Below are 20,248 nucleotides of genomic sequence, written 5' to 3' on the forward strand. Positions count from 1 at the left end.
ATGCGTGGGCTGGTCCTTTGTTTTTAAGGAGTACTTTGCTAGGAAAATTTTAGTTGATGTATGTAAAGCTTTGCTACTAATATTTTCGTTTTACCTTACTAATAGTTTGTTCCTAAACTTTCTAAAATATTCCACATTTCTATGACTTTCACAATTCATCTACAGTTACAATTTCCTTGTAGATTATACTGCAATAAGAAGGCATAGACATAAAGGACCCCTTTTGCTTTGGACAGTAAGAGGATGAAGTTCTGAAGTCCTCATTAGTTCATTACACCGATAACCAGAGGTCCTACTGCACAGTTCTGAGCAACCTGTTCAAGGTCAGGTTCAAAAGAGAGACAGAGGGAGTCACAGGAGCACATCACAAAATGACAGGGGAGAGAGCAGAACTTATTAGACAAAAAAAGCAAGAGAATAAGACCAGATCACTGTGCAGAGCCTGGCGCTGGGTCACCCCAGGAGTACAGCAAGGAGGGACTGCAGGGCCTTCTGAAGTTGTGCCATGGAGATTTGCATATCCATTCTGCGGAAGGCTGTAATACCTTACTGACTCCAGTTGCAGACCACAGACCAGAGTAACCCTTGAGTCAGGAGATTCATCCCATTGTTTAATTAATTTTCCTGACTGCCAGAACGAATTGGTGATTTTTCAAGGCTAATTAATAGATTAGTCTTATATCACCTGATAACACATTATCAGAAGTTGTCTCGCAGACGCAAATTTCCTTTTTGGTGCTGCTTGTCTACATTCTGCTAGAATATCAAAGCAGACAATGATGTTCAGGTCTCTCTATCCAAATAATTTGATCACACAGCTGTTACTTTCATTCTTTCTCTGTACGCCTTCTCTTATACTGTCTTTTGGCATTTCTCATTCTTAGCCACACTGCCCTTGATCTGCCAGATATTTTATCACTACTGTTTGTTAGTAATTTTAATATGATGTTTACAACATTCTTAGTAATGCTTACTTAGTTTCACCTTCATTCCATGGCAGAGAATGAGCACCTCTTTCACCATTCAATCCAAGTCCCTCTTTGCACAATATTAAATGACAAAGTTAGAAAAACCAAACACCTGTTGGTGTTTAAGCACAGGTTTTTCCTAGCTCTGTATCAGTAACAGGTATCATCAAAGCAACAGGAACAGTAAGTCAAATGATCTTTCCATAACGGGAAAGCACAGAGGGCACTTTCCCTGGCTAAAGCACTAGAGTGTAGGAACCTGTCCGGGTTTCAGCTGGGGTAGAATTAAATTTCTTCATGTAGCTAGCACGGGGCTGTGTTTTAGATTTTTGCTGGAAACAGCGGTGATAATGCGGAGGTGTTTTGGCTGTTGCTAAGTCGCGCTTACACTGGTCAAGGACTCTCTCAGCTCCCCGTGCTCTGCCGGGGGCACAAGAAGCTGGGAGGGGGCACAGCCGGGACAGCTGACCCCAACTGACCCACGGGATATCCCGTACCATATGCCATCATGCTCAGTATATAAAGCTGGGTGAAGAAGAAGGAAGGGGGGACGTTTGGAGTGATGGCGTTTGTCTTCCCAAGTCACCGTTACGCGTGATGGAGCCCTGCTCTCCTGGGGATGGCTGAGCACCCGCCTGCCCGTGGGAAGGGGTGAATGAATGCCTTGGTTTGCTTTGCTTCTGTGCGCAGCTTTTGCTTTACCTGTTAAACTGTCTTTGTCTCAACCCATGAGCTGCCTCACGTTTACTCTTCCGATTCTCTCCCGTCCCACCAGGGGGGAGTGAGCGAGCGGCTGTGTGGGGCTGGGTTGCTGACTGGGGCTAAACCATGACAGAACGTCAAGGGAAACAAAATTCAGGAGTGAAAGGCCACGTGGTTGTCTAAGGAGCCAGTGTAATTAATAAAACTGAGAATAACTCACTTTCCCAGCTATGCACACCAAAGGTTATGCACACAATTGCTGGTGAACAAGCAGTTGGCTTAACTAAGCTTTGTGTTTCTCCTTAAGGAGCTTATTACTTTTCAGGAGGCTTCATGGTATCTCTATATGTTTAAACAGGTCAGTTGTTCTTACTACCTTAAGAGTCCTAATTTTTTATTTAAGTCACAATCATAGAAAGTATTGCCCTTACTAGATGACAATTTTTTAAACCTGTTTTGTGTGACACTGCACTTGGACAGAAATCAGATTCTGCTGACAAGCACTTTTAAATAGCATAATAGTTTCATTTAATGGATACAAAGCTACGACAGGCTAAAAAGAGTTAATCACAAAAACATGCACAAAACTTCCTTTGTGTCCTTCAGGATGCTAGGATTAGTGAAAGCATGCATTCATGTCTCATTATTTACTGATTAGGAGAAGAAAATGAGACTTCCTGCTTTTCAGTTGCCAGTCAGTTAATCAGTTTAGAATAATTAAATCATTGACCTTGATTGAATGCAAAAAAAATGTTTTGGCTTTTGTAGAAAAGGTCACAATCATGACACTAAGATTTTGTAAATCTGGTCCATGGTGCCTAGTCCTTACTTTGTCCCAGTTATCAGCCAGCAAAAGTAAACCTTTCATAGAAAAGGTTACTATAGAGCATAGTATATGCTTGACACAAACACCTGAAAGCTAGTTTTAATAAAATTAGTCAGTGTTAGTGTAGGTCAGTTTCTTATGCCATAGCATATATTGACATATTTCCCCATTTTAGAAACATTTTTATTCAAATGAAAGATTTATTCTTTAAAAGAAAAAAACCTCCAGTGTAAATGCTGAGATGTGTTGAAATTAGTTTGAAACCAATGTGTGTTCAGACTCTGTTCCTCCTAAAACACTCCCACAGCAGTGTGATCTCTGCTATTTTACCACCATTTATCTTCTACCTTTCCAGTGTCAGAATGATACCACGATGTTGGAAAGGAGAGGCACACATCCAAAGGCACAGCACTGGCTCAGCTGTAGGTGTCGGTGAGCCTTGACCTGAGATGACAGCTAGAGACAAGAATCAGATGAAACCGTTACAGCTAACTTGTGGGGTTTTTTATGGTTTGCAGGTAGCTGTAGGCTGAAAAGAACTTTACTATCATTTTTGAACTTGATGCATGGGCAAAGCTGGGATCCTGGAGACAAGCTACAAAGGCTGATTTCAGTATTTGACTATCTAAGTACCCAAGGGCTGAGCCAGATGGAACTGGCTGGCCTGTAGCTTCCCCGGTTCTGATAAAATCTCATCTGAAACAAGCATCCAACTGCAAACATCACCCTAATGCTTTGTTTTATTCACTACTTGTCCAGGCACATAACAGAAGTCCTGATCTAATGCTGCTCTCTAGCGGTTTGTCATTTGTGCAAGTGGAACATGCTTCCAGAAAGTCAGGAACTCCCCATCACCACTCACAGCCCGCTCACTCCTTTGATCCCTGTCTGCAGAGTACCAAATAGTACCTGCTTCCTGCAGAAAATGCTCACAAGCATGAAGAGTCTGTCCTGAAACCCATGCTGAGAAGCGATGCATCAATATTAGCCCAAGCAATCTCAAAACTTTGTTCTAGCATCCACTTCCCTATTCACCCTCTCCAGATACTTACAGATTATACATACAGGTGCCACAATGGATCTCCGAGATGCTCTGGTGGCCCATTAGGAGAATAAGCCATTTACCTGCACCATCTTCCCTAAAGGACTTCTAAATCTTAATATGTATTTTATTGATGAGTCCTCCTAAAAGCTTTTAGAAAGCTTATACTGAAGAACCCAAATGCTCTTCTGGCTCTACCCTAGCTCCACTTTGACTTCACAACATAGGTCACTGCCTCATTCCTTGGTTTGCCCTGAAAGGGGACCAAGACAAATTGGGCAAAGCAGAACAGCAAGGAAGGGGCTGCTCCCTCAGAGCGCGAGTACAGTACCTCAGCACAGCCTGTTGACAAGGTGTTGAATCGTACCCAGAAGCTGAAGGCAGAGACGAGGCTAACAGCAAGGATAAACCACAGGTCCAGCAAGGAGATCAAGACCAGCCTAAGCAGGGAGTAAAGGCTAGGACCAGGGCTTATATGGAGCCCCTGGGCCAATAGACAGAGGCTGTGGGCGGAGGCCCCAGGTGAGGCCAGTTAAAGCCATTAAGGCCTGTTGGCACCCTCCACCCCTAAATGCTACGTGTTCCAACAGCCTTCTTCCCTTCCTATACCCCAGTGTGGACTGCCCAGTGAACACAACTGCAGCTTAGATAACTATATCCACTTGATCACCGACTGGATCATCGCTGCCTTCTTCAGTGACCTCTAGGAGATCGCATTTCAGACTCTGTGAGTGCTATGTTGACTCAGCCCCAACACGATATTTATCCCTGAGTCTACTGCTTCCATTTTTATTACATATTTCTTCCAACCCTGACTACAGAAGAAATACAATCACTCATCCTGGATCTTTTTTAAAGCTTGATTGCACTTTCCCATAGCTCTGGCACTGCGGTGATTTAAGCAGTACTTTGTGAGTTTGCTCAGTGGCTGAGCTGCCTCTGAACTCCTGGGTGAGCGTCACCTGCTCCTAGCGAGATGTTAGTGTCCATTGCACTGATTTGTGCTAAAACCGTTCTTCTAAGCAATGACACTTTCTCTGAGACATTCTTCCTGAACCTGAGATTCCCTCAGATTCAACCCCTGTCAGGAATGATCTGACCAGGAACTTCCTCGTCCCGCTCTGTAGCACAGGTCAAACTAAGAAATGCGCAGTTTTTCTGAAATAACCTTTTCTTCCCTCTTTTATATCTTGCTTATCTACTGATTCCACCAACTCTGATAGACTTCCAATTTAAAAAAAAAATTACCTTTTTACCTGTGATATGTTTCCACTTGTCAGAATTTACACTGCCCTTTATTTTCACCATTCAGATGTGACTACCGCTCTTTATTTCTACTGCTCCACACATCTAAGCATGATTGTTGCCTTCTCACAAAGTCTAGTATACATTTTATTTCTACCTCGGATAATGTTATTTTCTTGCCTTTTCCAAGTTTTTATCCTTTTTATCTAAATTTTTTGCTTTTAGGGAGTTACACTTGTCAGAGCGTTATGTTACAACCGTGCATTTTTCAGCTCTTTCTGTGCAACCAGAACATTGACTTTATACAAACATGTGAACATATGTACTTGTACGTATGCATTTCTACAGCAGCTTTCAGGGAAAGAAACCTGAAGCCTTGCTAAGAAACAAAACTGGTTCCATACACAAGAGACCGCTTTCAGATTAAATTTCTTAATAGCTAAACATCAGGCAACGGGGCAGGAATAAACATTTCTGTCATAAATTGTCAGGATGAAGCTTCAGAAATAGAATAGGTTCAGTTTCTCTGCATGTTTGTAGGGACGGCACATGTCTTGGGAAAATACACCGCTAGGCTAAAATATGACATGAAAAATATACAAGCAGGTAATAACGTTCAGTACTTTCTCAACAAGTCTCATTCGGAGTATTTTGAAAATAAGTTGAAATAGAGTACTGAGAAATGGGATGTTTAGCCACATTTCACAAGTAAAGAAATCCAGATGCAGACTCATGAAAAAGCTTATCCAGCATCTCCCAGTAGCAGAATGAGAACTGGGAGCCAGGAGTCCTACGTAATCTCTCCCTATCTGGATTGCTACACTTTCCTGACAAGTAATATTTGGCAAAGCAACAGAGCCTCCAGCCATCAAGCATTCTCCTGCCAGCGCTTACAAAGTAGCTGGGTGCTGTTACTTCTGTTCTAGACAAGCAATTAGGATCAGGCTTTCAAAGCCGATTGCTAAAGAGAAGCACATTCAGCCACATTTAGGATTTGAAACAGGTGTGCGGGTTCTCAGAAGCACTTAATACCAGTAGCAGTACAGAATTCAGGGACCTACCTTTGGAAAGGTTGTACTGAAGAAGCTATCTAGCTTTATGCAGGAGAAGCTTTCTTAGAGATGGTGTTTCTATGGTTAATCATACTTACTGACGAAGTACTTTGCTTTGAATCCTAAGGATTGCAGGTAGTAGTTGCTGTGGTGCTGGATGGCATACAGCTGACAGCAGGATTTTCCCATGTGATTGGAGAGGGTTGTGCCACCACTGTAAGTGACTAAATAATTTTCATTTTAGTACTGAAAATTCTGTCACGGTGCATGCTTGATGGTATCATGAGTATGATGAAGGCATGAATAAAAGACTACAAGGACTCTTCAAGGCTGCTTAGTCCAGCTCCTGCTAGTCCAGGTATTAATGTCATACGATAGCTTTTGTTTAACTTAAAATTGATTCCAAGGAAACATTACTAATGACCCAAACTATCCTTTGATGTAAAGATTTGTCATGAAGATGGACTCTAATGGGAAGTTCAGCCTGGGGTTAGGTGAGTAGCATATCATTACTACTAAAATAGCTGTATTCTGGTCACCATTGCTGACTTTTAGAGCACTGGTTTACCTGAGGGGATACAACTTTACAATCCTACAGGTCTAAGGTGTTCTTTTCTGAAGTAAGAAAAAAAAAAGTTGAGGGTACTGAGCTGTGAAAGACAGTGTTGAAGAGAGCAGCCCAGACTGTCTTAGGCAAAATTTTTGGCTTTTCAGTTAGAAAATATCAGCTTGTAAGGCCTTTTTTTATGGTCTCTAAGTATTCCTATCTTCCACCTTCCATGGGAAAGTTAAGCCACTTAAATAGAGAGGAGATATGCAGGAAAAAGATGAATAGGCATAAATGGTCAAAGAGCAAAGTGATCTGTGCAAGAGGGATGGGTATTTTCAGGTGTGCTGGAGGAACAGGGAAGTACGGAGACAGAAGACAGTTCATTTGCCCATGGGTAAATTATGACATTCTTTGCAAAAGCAAAGAGGAGAAACTTGGGAATTAGTATAACCATATTATTCTTCCTCAGTTTTGGGATATGCTTTCGACAGCTTAAGACCTGACGTCACATGTTTAAAAAATGTGCTAGGAGAGCTTTCATTAAAATAAATATTTGAGTTCCTAATTTTATCTCTCATCTGAGATGTGGAGTTTCCAGCCAAAAAGTAGTTCAAACACCAAGCTGTGAGTATCAGCTGGTTATAATCCCCAGAAGAAAAAGCAATAAATTCAGAAATCAGCACAGTTTCTTCTATTTATCTTGACTACCTGAAAATGCTTTTATGCAGGTGTTTTCCAGGTTTTTGTTTGCTTTTGAAACCTGGTGGCCTTATAGCACATGCAGCTGATACGCATGTAATAACCTTAATTCTGGAGACTCTCAAGTGTTAGACATGCAGCAGTTCGACTGAGTTTGGCTTATTGTCCTACTGGGATTTGATTTGATACTAGCAGCAATTCAAAGATTAGATTTTTATTATCTCGGACATCTCCAAACTGTGATGTTTTCAGCTGCATGTTATTGGTGAGCCATTCAAAAGCAGTTTCCATGCTGGGGCTGTGTCATGCAAGCAGCCCTATAGCTTGTGCTAGTGGAGAGGAGAATCTCCAGTTGCAGTTTGGAGTCATACTGGATTCAACCTGTACATCTACTGCTACCTGATTTCCTAATAGGTTGCTGGGATTTTTAAAGAGGTTTCATTCTTCCTAGTGTGTTATCCGTGCCTAGATTTCCTCTGCTTTGCCTCTCTGATGTTTATGAACAGCAGCTGATTTCTAGGCTCCTTCTTATCAGTGGAATAGATGAAGTAGGTGGTGGTGGGGAAATAATTGAGGAGGCAAATCTTGAGAGTCTACTGTGGTATCTTAGTGCTGGGTGATATTAAAGTCAGGTATTTCAGATCCCAACATTCTGCAGGAGGGGGAAAAAATATTTCAGTTGGTCACTGCCTTTCATGTGGAGATGGAAAAGGGGCTGAAACAGGTATATAAGGGTACATGGCTGTCTCCATCAGCTGAAGAACTGGATACCTCATCAGCAGGCACATTAAAGCAGTGAAGGGAGGGGAAAAAAAAGAAGCTGACAGTGCTTTGGGAAGGCTGTCTGCCAGAAGTGGGATAACCACGGCATCTTTCGCAGTTCTGCTATGCAACGTTAGTACTTTCCCTGGATGCAGTGGAGAACTGAGGCATTACACCTTAAGCATTTTGCTTTTTAAACAGTTAATGTATTTTTCAACAGTTACTAGATCCATATAGCTTGCCTGTGCCAGAGCTATGCTAATATCCTGACTCCGTGGCAGCTCTACAGCTGGTATGCCCAGCTCACCTTTTTTCTTTCTAGAGCTATAATTATCCAGGCACAACCCATTAGTGGAGAATAATATGAAGTGTATGAAGGAGGTGAAAGTTCCCTTTCTTGGCAGTAGTGATCCTACCACATTTCACTAGAATTAGAAAAAGGAGTAATTGTACATGCTAATCCCCATATGCATGCATAAAAGCATAAGTGCATGCATAAAAGCATAAGTGCATGCATAAAAGCATAAGTGCATGCATAAAAGCATAAGTGCATGCATAAATGCAGAAGCCCAGAGTTTTGCATATGGGCACTGTTAACAAATATTTGCTCTGCAAGGGATTTCTAAGAGTGTATAAGTTCTGTAACAGGCATTTAAACAGTCTGTGCGAAATACTCCTGTGTGTTTGTGTGGTGGTGATAAGGCAGGAATCTCCTTCCCCCATCCCTCCCCCAATTTGCTGCTGTGGATTGGGTCTGAGAGGGAACTGTATTTCTATCAAAAAAGTGGTTATGTATTATATCATCAGCTCTGGGGCATTGCCACCCACTTTGCGTGCAACTTCAATTAATTATTCATAAATATAAAAAGGCACATCCTTTGACTGATGTACTGCCAGGCATTTTTTTAATATGCATGCCGCCATCATTCCTGTTCATGCAGCATCCCCAGTGCACGGTTCAATTCATGGTGAATTATTCCCTCTTTCATGCAGCTTTTGCTCAATGTCGTTATCTGGGGGTCTCTGTTCTCACTAAAGTGAGACCAGCACCTACAGAATAGAGGAAGATCCTCTAGAGTTCATTTATCAAAGACTGGAGCTGGCTCCGAACTTAATCTATAAAAGGGAGTCAGTCACCTATGGCAGCTAGCAATATCTGTTTTGACCATAAACTGCAAAAGCTACATATGGATTGCGTATTACACCGAAAAAGGGAACACATATCCCTGGGATTACAAATAGTTGGTTTGAACCATTCAACACCCTCTGGGACTAGACACCATTCCCGGTGCTGACATCTACCCTAGCCTGAAATAATAGGCAGCTTGATTTTTAGAAATCAAGGCAGACCTGATTTTTAGAAAAATTTTGTCTAGTGATTGCCCTTTCCCATCAATATGTATTGTCAGCTGCTCTCAGTGGTAACTTGTTTTGAGCAGAAGCTGTTGAATGTAGGTAATAATAAAGCTGCACAAAGTGTGCCTGTGTGATGAGCGAAGCATCTCTCCCAGCTATCATAACAACACAGTGACACTGACGTTTCTCTTTTCACTGTTGATTGCCAGGTAGCTGATCTCTGCCTGTTTCACTAAGCAGTTCAACAACACTGCCGCTATTCTAGTGGGTGTGTTGGACCATTAATACAGATCTTATCCAGAGCAGTGGATGCTTTGTGGATCGGTGGTCAGGTTGGAAAGAAGACCGGGGAGAGGTAGTGCGAGGGCACTACTTCAGGACAGGGGTGTGTAGCTAAAGCTGCAGTGGACAAGCAGATCTGGAATTAGCTTACAGCCCCAAGTATACCTGTAGAGATTAGAAGAGTTACCACAGGACCTGGCAGAGAAACAAGATTAGCTTGTTAACTGCTGTTAATCTCTCCTCTCCAGGAGTACCAATTTTTACGCAACTAATTTACTGATCAAAGAGTAATGGGATCAGTGCGTTGGAACCTCCCTGTCATTAGAAGAAGTACTTATGCAGTCCTTTCCTGTTGTGCAGTCTAAAAACCAGATACAAGACAAGATGTCATACTGTGGGATGGTCCCACCAAGCCTAATGCCTTTTTCCTAATGACCTGTGAGAAGAACCCACGGAGAGCACTGCTAACAGCAAATGAATCTCCTCTTTTTGCAGCAGGTACTTGAGGACACCAGTCTACTTTTGCAACAAAGGTTACATAAAGCCATGTGACTGCGCTTAATAAAGATGCATGTTTGCAAATATTAACAAGCACCTTATATGGAGCGGTAGGCACCTATGTGGGTAAGGCCCTCTGTTGGGATGCAATTCAACCCAGCGGAACTGGACTGCAAGACAAAATCCTTGGAATCTCAGGGCACAGATCCTTGATGCAGAAGGAGCTACAGAGGTGGTTACAGAAGCAGCAAAGCTCCACCAACCTTATGTGGAAGCCACACCTAACGTTCCAAGTCTCTCCACTGCCGTGATTCATGATAGTATTTCCTTTGGCTCCCACTACTTAGAGCAAGTAGAGGGAGTGACGCTCCAGTTAATGATTTATAAATGTCCAGTACTGTTTAGCTGTGCACAGGCATCCCTGCAGAGCATGGGCCTGAGACTCGGCAGAGGAACTCTTACCAGTGCAAGGGCACTGGAGAGAGCCTGAGGAATGTCAGTGTATCATCCTTCACTTCTTAACCGCTAGAAAGCTGGGCACATTAGGAAGGCATGTTGGTTGGGCAGCAGCACCCCCTCAGCTACACTATAGGGATGGTTCCAGAGTCCAAATATTCATGTGAGAGCAGGCATGATGAATTCCTGGACTGAATGTCAAGAACAGTATGTGTTGAGAAGGCAAAACAAATGAAGGAGAAAATCCCCTTTCTGCATATTTACCAATGCCAGGAGATAAACTGGGAGAAGGTCTTCTTTAGGAGGTCTCCAAAGGTTCCTGATAGACACGAGCAGGGTGGTATGTGTGATCTAAAAATACTGCATGCTTCATGTCTTATCTACATTTAACCTACTGCTGGCTGGATTGAGGGGCTTTTTTCTCCTTCACTGTGTCAACAATCTCTGTTTTAACAACTGGAAAAGAGGATTTTTGACTCCTATTTTCTTCTCTGTCTTATGGGACAGATTATCCACCTTTTCCCATCTGTCCCCTAGGACAATTTAATTCAGAGAGCTATACATATGCAGATGTGTGCGCAGTGGTAGCAAGATGGGAGAAAGAGCTGAGTGTTTCACAGAAAAGAGGAGAAGGGAAAATTCCACCTACTCCAAAAGCACCTCAAACTCTGCAGAATGTTAACCTGGCCAATATTTAATTCAGCCTTAGTACTGTAAGGTACAATTTATGCTGGAATAAAACTCTATCTTAGTTCAGTGCCACTAATACTCTTTCTGAACCACATATCCTGAGCTTGGAGGCTGCTAGCTGACTTCTCATCCCGGTGTTGTCAATGCTGAGAATAAACTTTACCGTAGGGAAGGGGAGATCACAAAACGGGTGATAGATTCCTTGGAGAATTTTGGCCAGAACAACTGGTTTAAGGAAACACCATAACTTTGCAAGCATTATCATGTCAATGTCTCCTTCCTGTAAAAGAATTTACTGCCTCTGTAGGTGGAAAAAAAATACTTAAGATGAAAAGGTCAAAAATACCCTGAAAAGAGAGACACCCCCATACGAATTCTGTTGTTCGTAATAGGGATTAAATATTATCTAGAGCCTTGTTCTGGCATCTTGAGAACAAATAACTGGCGATTTCAAATGCCAGCAGAACCTACTAGCAGAGCTTTGCTGTCTGTACAGTTCAGAGTCTTTGGCATGAGTTCAAAGTAAAAATGAATTAAAAATTTCTGAAGTCTGGGAAGTCCATATGTGAACCCGGTTACATATCCTGGCATTTTGGCAGAGCCAGTTTTCTACTGCAAGACTTTGAAGCCTCCATAAAAAAATAAATTGCCTTTGTGCTCAATAACTAAAGGCATAGGAAATACAGCAGCTTTTGTTTAAGTGAACCCAAAAGTTCAAACCCACTTATTTTCACTTTTTCCTCATTAAAATGATCAAAACCTGCTTTCATTGCCAAATACAGATCTTTTTATGAAATGCAGCTTCCAGGTGCTTTTAAGGCTGGTGAATATCTGTAGATTTTTCAATTAATCTCATCTGAGTTTTAATTTTGGAACCATATAAGATTAGATGCTTTCACAGTTTATTTGGTATGAGGCCCTTTCAAATCTTGTCAGTTTATTTTTCTCAGTGATGCAAAGCTAGCCATATATTACATGAACAAACTGACTACCTTTATTTAATTTGAAAGTTAAACTAAAGTAGTATCTTCTTCATTCTCAAAGAAGGCAAATTCTAATAAAAAAGAGCAAAAATATGAACTTTGGACAAAATACAATTCTTGACCAGTTTGAGAATTAAACATGCAGGATACCTAACTGAAGGCTATCAAACTGAAGCAAAATACTAGCCCTATGGAAATTAATGGGAATTTTGTACAACTTCAGTGAACGAAAGGATTTTATCCCCTGAATGCTTCTATATCTGTTACCTAATGAGTGGGAGATGCAACTATTATAGTTACGCTTCTCTAATGGCTATTGCTTTGTCATTTATGCCATCCTTCCAGCTGGTGTCATATTCTATCAAGTCTGCACTGTGCTTGCAGGGACGTGCATGATACAAGATGCATTGCAGGTGAAAAGTCAGGATCTAAGCATCCTTGGTTGCCAACAATATGCTCTATCTTATACAACCCATTTTGTAATAATCTCTCTAGAAGATGCCATCATCTGTTGGTGGAAGTGCCTTGGACATATAATCTAAGCACCATGAAATACTGCCTGCCATCGTGTAATAGAAAATCATTCTTTCTTGCTGCTGTGAGAACAAGCAGACCATAGTCATAGTTCAGTGTCTCTTCATATCATCTTTGATATATTTATTTTCTTGCCATGGGACGGTTTGTGAAAGGCTCTGTCACAGGCATTAAACAGCTAGCCTCATTTAACAGTACTCTTTCAAACAACTATAAAGAAACACAACAAAGAACCAAAAATAATGACACAATAAGCCAGGCTGATATTTGGAGTTCAGGATTTTACACAACTGCGCACAAAACATTTGCATTCAGGCAAGTGGGCAGACTGATTACAGTACAGCGTGAGAAGGTAATGGGTAGGTGTTGTATCCCTGGGCAAAAGGGTCTTTAAAAAAGAGATTTGGAATGGATTTTGTATAAGAACTTTCCCAATAAGAGAGGAAAAAAACCCCAGGCTAAAGCTGAAGTACTATTTGTAATCCGAAGCAGCAATATGTACTGAGTTCTTTTCATATATCTACTTGATAGCTAGATGATTTCAGCTTAGTAAGAGGACTGATATATTTTTCTTTCTATTACTGCCATTTTTCAGTATTGTATAAATCACATCTTTATAGGCTTGCTTAGAGCTCCCCTGTAAGAATAATACTTTTACATTTAACATGCCCAAGCCTGTTAGTAATATAACAACACCGAATGAGGGGGAAAGGGGAATTAAAAACATTATGAAAGCAAAGGTCAATCCCAAGTAGTTTTCCACCTTGTTTGTAGCACTTATGGTAAGAAAAGAGAATGTAGTTTTATAGTCATAAATAGTAAAAATTAATTACAAGACACAAATCTGTCAATGGCTTTGCTATTTTGCTCTCCCATCAGCAGGAAGCTTACAGTGACCTGAAGCTGAGATGCAGAATAGGAGAATTAGGTCTATCAAGTCCTGAAGGCTTGCCAGCGGCAGAGTCTACTACCCTGTTCTGCAAATACCTTTTAAACTGTCTTGATACTTCACAGTGGAGCTGCTGCACTGTCTCTTCATGCATGCATTCAGTGTGCCTATAAACAAAAAACTGGGAGAAACAATGAACCCTAGACCAAAAATGACAGATCTCTCAAGCTGTGCCACATCCATGAAGAGAATAGCTTTGAGAGTGCAAACAATTTATTCTTAACAGTTGCTATCTGCAAGGTGGAAAGAAGTTTACTATTTTATGAACATCTTTGAGTGTCTCATCTTTCTACTTTGCCTTTCAGTTCAGATGGTGAAAACAGCTAGTTAAACCTGTGTTTCCCTTGCCAACTTTTCATTCTGTTCTCAGTAAGGCTTAAGACATGCAGATATACCAGGGACGTCATTTGGGCTGTACAGTCCCCATCCTCCCTAATATTACCAAATGACACAGCACCAGTGTTCAGTCATGTTTTAATGCACATTACCCCTACCCTTGTTATGAAGTGTTTTATTAAACAGATCTGTTCTATAGCATAGATATTGAAAAGACATTGGTATAAAAGTATTTCCTTATTTTTAGATTTCAAATCCTCTCAAATCTTGCTGTTGCTTGCAGTAATTTGTGCAGCAGTACTGTTTAAGTATCCATTTTTAATACTCTATGGTCACCAAACCTGCTTTAAACGTAAGGGATGTAATAGATTATTGAGAAATGTTAAAATCTCTTCCTTTCCATCTGCAAGACTCAGAAGTCATATGCACAAAGCTAGGCAATAATTATCAAATCCAGCTATAACTAATTCTAAAAACTATTAATAAATCTCCTATTGTTACCATACGGTATAGTTACCCCTAAAGAGGCATTCAAGAATATGCTGGTCACTTGGCTATACCTGATTCTATTCCCCTTCTTCATACCCCTTGTCTTTCCTGATGAAAAGGACTTCCCTCTACCCAGGGGGAACCATGGCTTACCTTTATTTCATGCAACACCGAGCCACTCTTTTGCTTTTAAACTTACCTCTACACCTTGCACCTAACACTAAAATGCACGTGAAACACTGAAATCCTCACAGAGGAAAAACCCCTATCATATGTGAGCTTTTGGCATTCCAAATTCTTCAGCTTTGGTGCCAGAGGCTCCTCTCAGGAGAGGGCAGGTAGACACCTGTGGACCTCTGAATGCTCCTTTCTACCACTATAGATCGTGGCCTCCAACGACACAGCCGAATCTCCGTATTGTCTGTGCTTTTTTGTTATACCATTAGGATTTATTGATGTTTTAAAATTAATAGGGACAAGTATTTAAAAGGAATCAGTTCATGAATTAGGCTGTTACCAGTCCAGGCTGTAGGAGTCGAAATGATGCTCCTTGCTCCACCACAAATGTTTTCTGTGGCATCTGATACCTTGTTCAGATTCCAATGTACGGTGGTGTTTAGGCAACTGACTGCTGCAGGTATGTAACTTCCCTTGGTTTAGTCACCTTTATGCCTTCAGAAATCAAACCTTCATTCTCAGAGTTTTATGAATTCTTTGCTGGAGTTGGAGTGTTCTCCGATATCCAGTTACCCAAGTACCTCCCTACCCTTCAGGGATGTAGTAAGTGTGAAGTTAGGAAAGAAAGCATCAAATGCTGCTATACTGACAGCTCTATCAGCTTATAAAACATACAGATTCAGAGTAGTTATCTCAATACACAAGTCCTTCACCAAGATAAGTATGAGGAAAGGCTACTGCTTACATTTTGTGTAGCAAAGTTGTGGCTAATTTGTTTGGTGGGTGTTCTTGGGATGCTTGATAAGGCCAGTGGCCAATTTACTTTCTCAAGTAAGGGAGACTTTTTGGATCCAGAACAGAGAGGTCTGGAGGACTTGTAAATGCTACAGTCACTACTAATCAGCAGCTTCATTGTCTGGAGATAATTGCCTTTCTACCAGAACCCTTTAGCACGAGCCAACTACTGCCACCATATTGCGACTACCTGTGACAATGAATTGTTACTGTTGATTGTTTTCCCATCTTATATCACAATGTATTTGCATTCCTTTTATGACGCCTTATCCTTTTTAAGAGCAGGCAATGCGAAGGCTGTTCAAATGTCATGCAGGGCAAGCAGGCAACATAGGAAACTAGGGCTGAAAAGATCATGGAGGCAAACAGGGGTAACAAGACAGGGCAAATCTGCTTTATGATGCCAGTCATAAATGCATGATCCATGCAGGTAGCTAGTATGGAAAGGTGAAGGAGAACCTTGCAGCAGTCTAATCTGGTATCAGTTATCTCTATTTTAATGCTTCAGTCCACCTGAATGCTTCACAATGATCCTTAATTATCTCAATATGTTAGAATATGTCTAAGGGAAAGCTCTGTCATCATAGGGGTGAGATCTGGAATCTCAGTTGTTGATTAGACTCTTATCTCTGAGCCAGTGTCTGGTCATCAGCATAGGCAAAAAGTGCTGGCATCTCATCTCCTAAAGTCAGCACACATTACAGGCAGATGCCGTTATGCCATACTGTACCTGAGGAGTGTGCTTTTTAGTCTACACAGCAAAAATTATGTCCGAATATCACTCTTGCACACACATACTCACCCCTCCACAAAGAATGATAACTTTTATGAAACCATATTTCTTTTTCTTGTAAAAAGTTGTTTAGGAATGTACTGTGACTGTGTCATAGAATCATAGAATCATTAAGGTTGGAAAAGACCTCTAGGATCATCAAGTCCAACTCCCAGCCCAACACCCCCAGGCCTCCTAAACCATGCCCTGAAGTGCCACATCTACACGTTTTTTTGAACACCTCCAGGGATGGTGACTCCCCCACCTCTCTGGGCAGCCTGTTCCAACGCCTGACCACTCTTTCAGGAAAGACATTTTGCCTAATATCCAATCTAAACCTCCCCTGATGCAGCTTGAAGCTGTTACCTCTCATTCTATCGCTAGTGACCTGGGAGGAGAGACCAACACCCACCTCACTACAGCCTCCTTTCAGGCAGCTGCAGAGAGCAATAAGGGCTCCCCTCAGCCTCCTCCAGGCTAAACCCCCCCAGCCCCCTCAGCCGCTCCTCATCAGACTTGTTCTCCAGGCCCTTCACCAGCTTCGTTGCCCTTCTCTGGACACGCTCCAGCCCCTCAGTGTCCTTGTCCTGAGGGGCCCAAAGCTGAACACAATATTCAAGGTGGGGCCTCACCAGTGCCGAGTACAGGGGCACAATCACTGCCCTGCTCCTGCTGGCCACACTAGTCCTGATACAAGCCAGGATGCTGTTGGCCTTCTTGGCCACCTGGGCACTGCTGGCTCATGTTCAGCCATCTGTCACCGGCTGAATCTGAAGGTCAAAATATGAAGGTCAAAATCTTTTTTCACTGGTGAAACCTTGAAGGAAATTATAAGTGAACCATGCTTTAGTCATTTAAGATGTCTGAGATCCTCCGCCTTCACTGAAAATTCCGGGTGGGTAAATCTCTTAGAGGGGTCCATGCTTCAGGAAGGTTGGGACTGGATTTTCTGGCTTGTAAAGACAACACTTAATTTACAAACAATGGAGTTTAACTTTGGAAACATCTACACTAGCCTTTTTGCTTCAATAAAAACACATTTTTGAGGTGCATCTCACCAGAGTAGGCTTGGAGTATGTTAACTGCATTAAATCCTTTTGGATGAAACTAGATTGGAAAGCCTTATTCCAGATGCACGGTTGTTACAGCTGTTATTCAGTCTGAAGTATTAATATATATGTATGAATATAAAATATTTAGTCTAAAGTATTAGAGCTTGTTCAAAGTGATCACCCCCTGCAATATGTATAATAAGGATCTAGCGTCCTTAGCACCAGCTGCGTAACTGAACAAAGTCATACCCTGTGAGCTGCACTACCTGCTAGTGTGTATGTAGCCTGTGTTGTTTAAAGTTTTGTTAGGGAATATTTTTAGTACCTGCTGAAATAGTTTCAGGAATAAAGGACTTTCTGTGCCTAGCATAAAGTAAACAACTTATCATTTCCTATGCTTCCCCCCACCCCATTCGTCTATCATCCAGAATGTTCTGATTTTTCAGCTGGAATATTCTTTGAATGTTCTATAGACATAGCAAACATGACAACTTAATGTTAACTTGGTTAAAATATTGCGCATATTTTATTTTAGGGGTTTAGGAACTTTCTGAGAAATCATGTTATGTTCATCTATAATTTTGAGTTTTAAATGTAGAAAGCTGCATTATTTTGAACTTTGCTAGAATGTCTCATTTTACCTTGATGAAGGAAAAGATAGTTTACTTTTTAACCCTTTATAATTTAGGCAATATTATTTTATTGGGAATCAGGCTATAATTTACATGTTAAACTCGACGCAAACATGATATGAACTTCTTTCTATTCACCATCTGACTAGAACATAAATATGGATTTCTATTATGCAATTAAAAATCTAATTCAATCTATTTCTACAAATACTATTGACTAGATTATTTTACATAAATTTTGTTATATAGTGTGTTCAGGAGAGCATTTATATTTTGGTTGTGTTATTACGGTTAGTATTATATATATAATACATAGGGTAATATCTCATACACACATAGTAGGTGTGCTTATATATGCATACATATATATGTGCTTGTTCGTAGGAATTAGTGTGGTCTGTGAAACCTTCCCTGAATTCATTGGCTTCCACTACTAGTCTTCTGAGAAGATTCACGTGCTTGAAGTGAAGTATGCATATAAGTGCAGAAGAAATTGTAAATTCTGCTATGAGAATCTGTGCCAGGAAAGGGTTACAGGATACTTTCTCTGAGAAGCGATCCAGATAATGATTTAAGGTATGGCTGTGTTTTGAGAAGCAAAAAAAAAAGGGGTCTCTGTAGTTGTCTTCCATGTGGGGCGAGGGAATTACTTTGGTGTCTTTCAAGAGTTCCCTATTTAACTGAAAAATGAATATTAGTCTTGGGGTACCACTCTACCTCTGTTGTCCAAGGACATTCTGCAGATTAGAAAAGACAGAATGAAACAAAAACAAAAATCAGCTGCTTTTCCTCCACTGTGCACCAAGAGAAGGCATTTTCAGCTGTTAAGCTAGCACATTTTTCCTTTTGGGGTTTCTGACTAAATAGGGTCCACTGAACTGAAGAATGATTTAGAAGATATAATTGCCTGCTGTGGGCATATCCTTTGGAGAAAAAAATGCAAAGTTTCTCAGTCAAGGGGTAAAAAAGGGAACAAAAGCAATCTTTCCTCTTTCGGATTCTACCACTTGTCGAGTTGTAGTTAGGTTCTCCACATAATATACTAGCTCAATATTCACCTGTGGAATAATATTAAATCAGAGAAAATTGAACTCTCATCACCATCATTTGCCTAATGTTATCTCCCAGTTCCAGAATCACAGACTGGCAGGGGTTGGAAGGGACCTCTGGAGATCATCTCGTCCAACCCCCCTGCTTGAGCAGGGACACCCAGAGCAGGGGCACAGGACCGCATCCAGGCAGGGTGTGAATGTCTCCAGGGAAGGAGACTCCAACCTCCCTGGGCAGCCTGTGCCCCTGCTCTGGCACCCGCACAGTAAAGAAGCTTTTTCTCATGTTTAGCTGGAACTTCCTGTGTTTCAGTTTGTGCCCATTGCCCCTTGTCCTGTCATTGGGCACTACTGAAAAGAGCCTAGTCCCATCGTCCTGACACCCACCCTTTAGATATTTATAGGTATTGATGAGATTCCCCCCTCAGCCTTCTCTTCTCCAGGCTGAACAAACCCAAGTCTCTCAGCCTTTCCTCATAAGGGAGATGCTCCAGTCCCTCAATCATCTTGGTAGCTCTCCGCTGGACTTGCTCAAGGAGTTCCACACCCTTCTTAAACTGGGGGGCCCAAAACTGGACACAGTACTCCAGATGTGGCCTCACTGGGGCAGAATCATTACTTCAGCCCACCCTTCTTTTTGTTTTGCTTTGTCTGGCTTCCCTCATTGCATTAAACATTTGCTAGCAGATAACACCTTTCTATTCATGTGTGTGATTGTGCCCGATTATACTTTTAAAGCTACACATGAGAAAGAAGCCTTTACATGCCAGGCTATTTCCAAACTCTCTCATATTCACCACCAAGCATGACACCCTCATGTGAAGCAGCAGCCATGGGCAAAGCCCCACCTGCAAGCTGGAGACATGGATAATGTGAGAGAGCCCCAACCTCTCATAGCCACTCAGCACTTGACTAGCAGCAGTTAAGATTGTTACCTGTAATTTAAAATAACTCCCAAAACACACGAAGTACATTTAGAGAGGAGACATTGTTTTATTCTGCAGAGGGTGTCAGCAAGCAGAGCAAAGCCAAAGTCTAGAAACAGGCTCCTCGCCTTAACCAAACACCATTTCGTTGTTTGACTATGTCTGGGTAAATTTATATCCCTTTGCTGCATTCCCATCGGGTATACAATGGAAATTTGAGGTGGTGAATATAATTTTTTAAACACTTTAACATCAAACATCAGGAGGGAGTTTTTTTCACAGCACAGCTGGCAGGGTTTCTTGGCAAATGCTGCCTGGAGGCCTGGCTTTGTTGGAACTTCTGGGCTCTGAGTCTCTCAGAACACTACTGGAAGCCCCGCGCAAGCTCCCTCGGCCGCCTTCCCCGACAAGAGGAGGCCTCGCCGC

The sequence above is a fragment of the Phalacrocorax carbo genome, chromosome 10 (assembly GCF_963921805.1).
Source record: "Phalacrocorax carbo chromosome 10, bPhaCar2.1, whole genome shotgun sequence".
Lineage (NCBI taxonomy): Eukaryota > Metazoa > Chordata > Aves > Suliformes > Phalacrocoracidae > Phalacrocorax > Phalacrocorax carbo.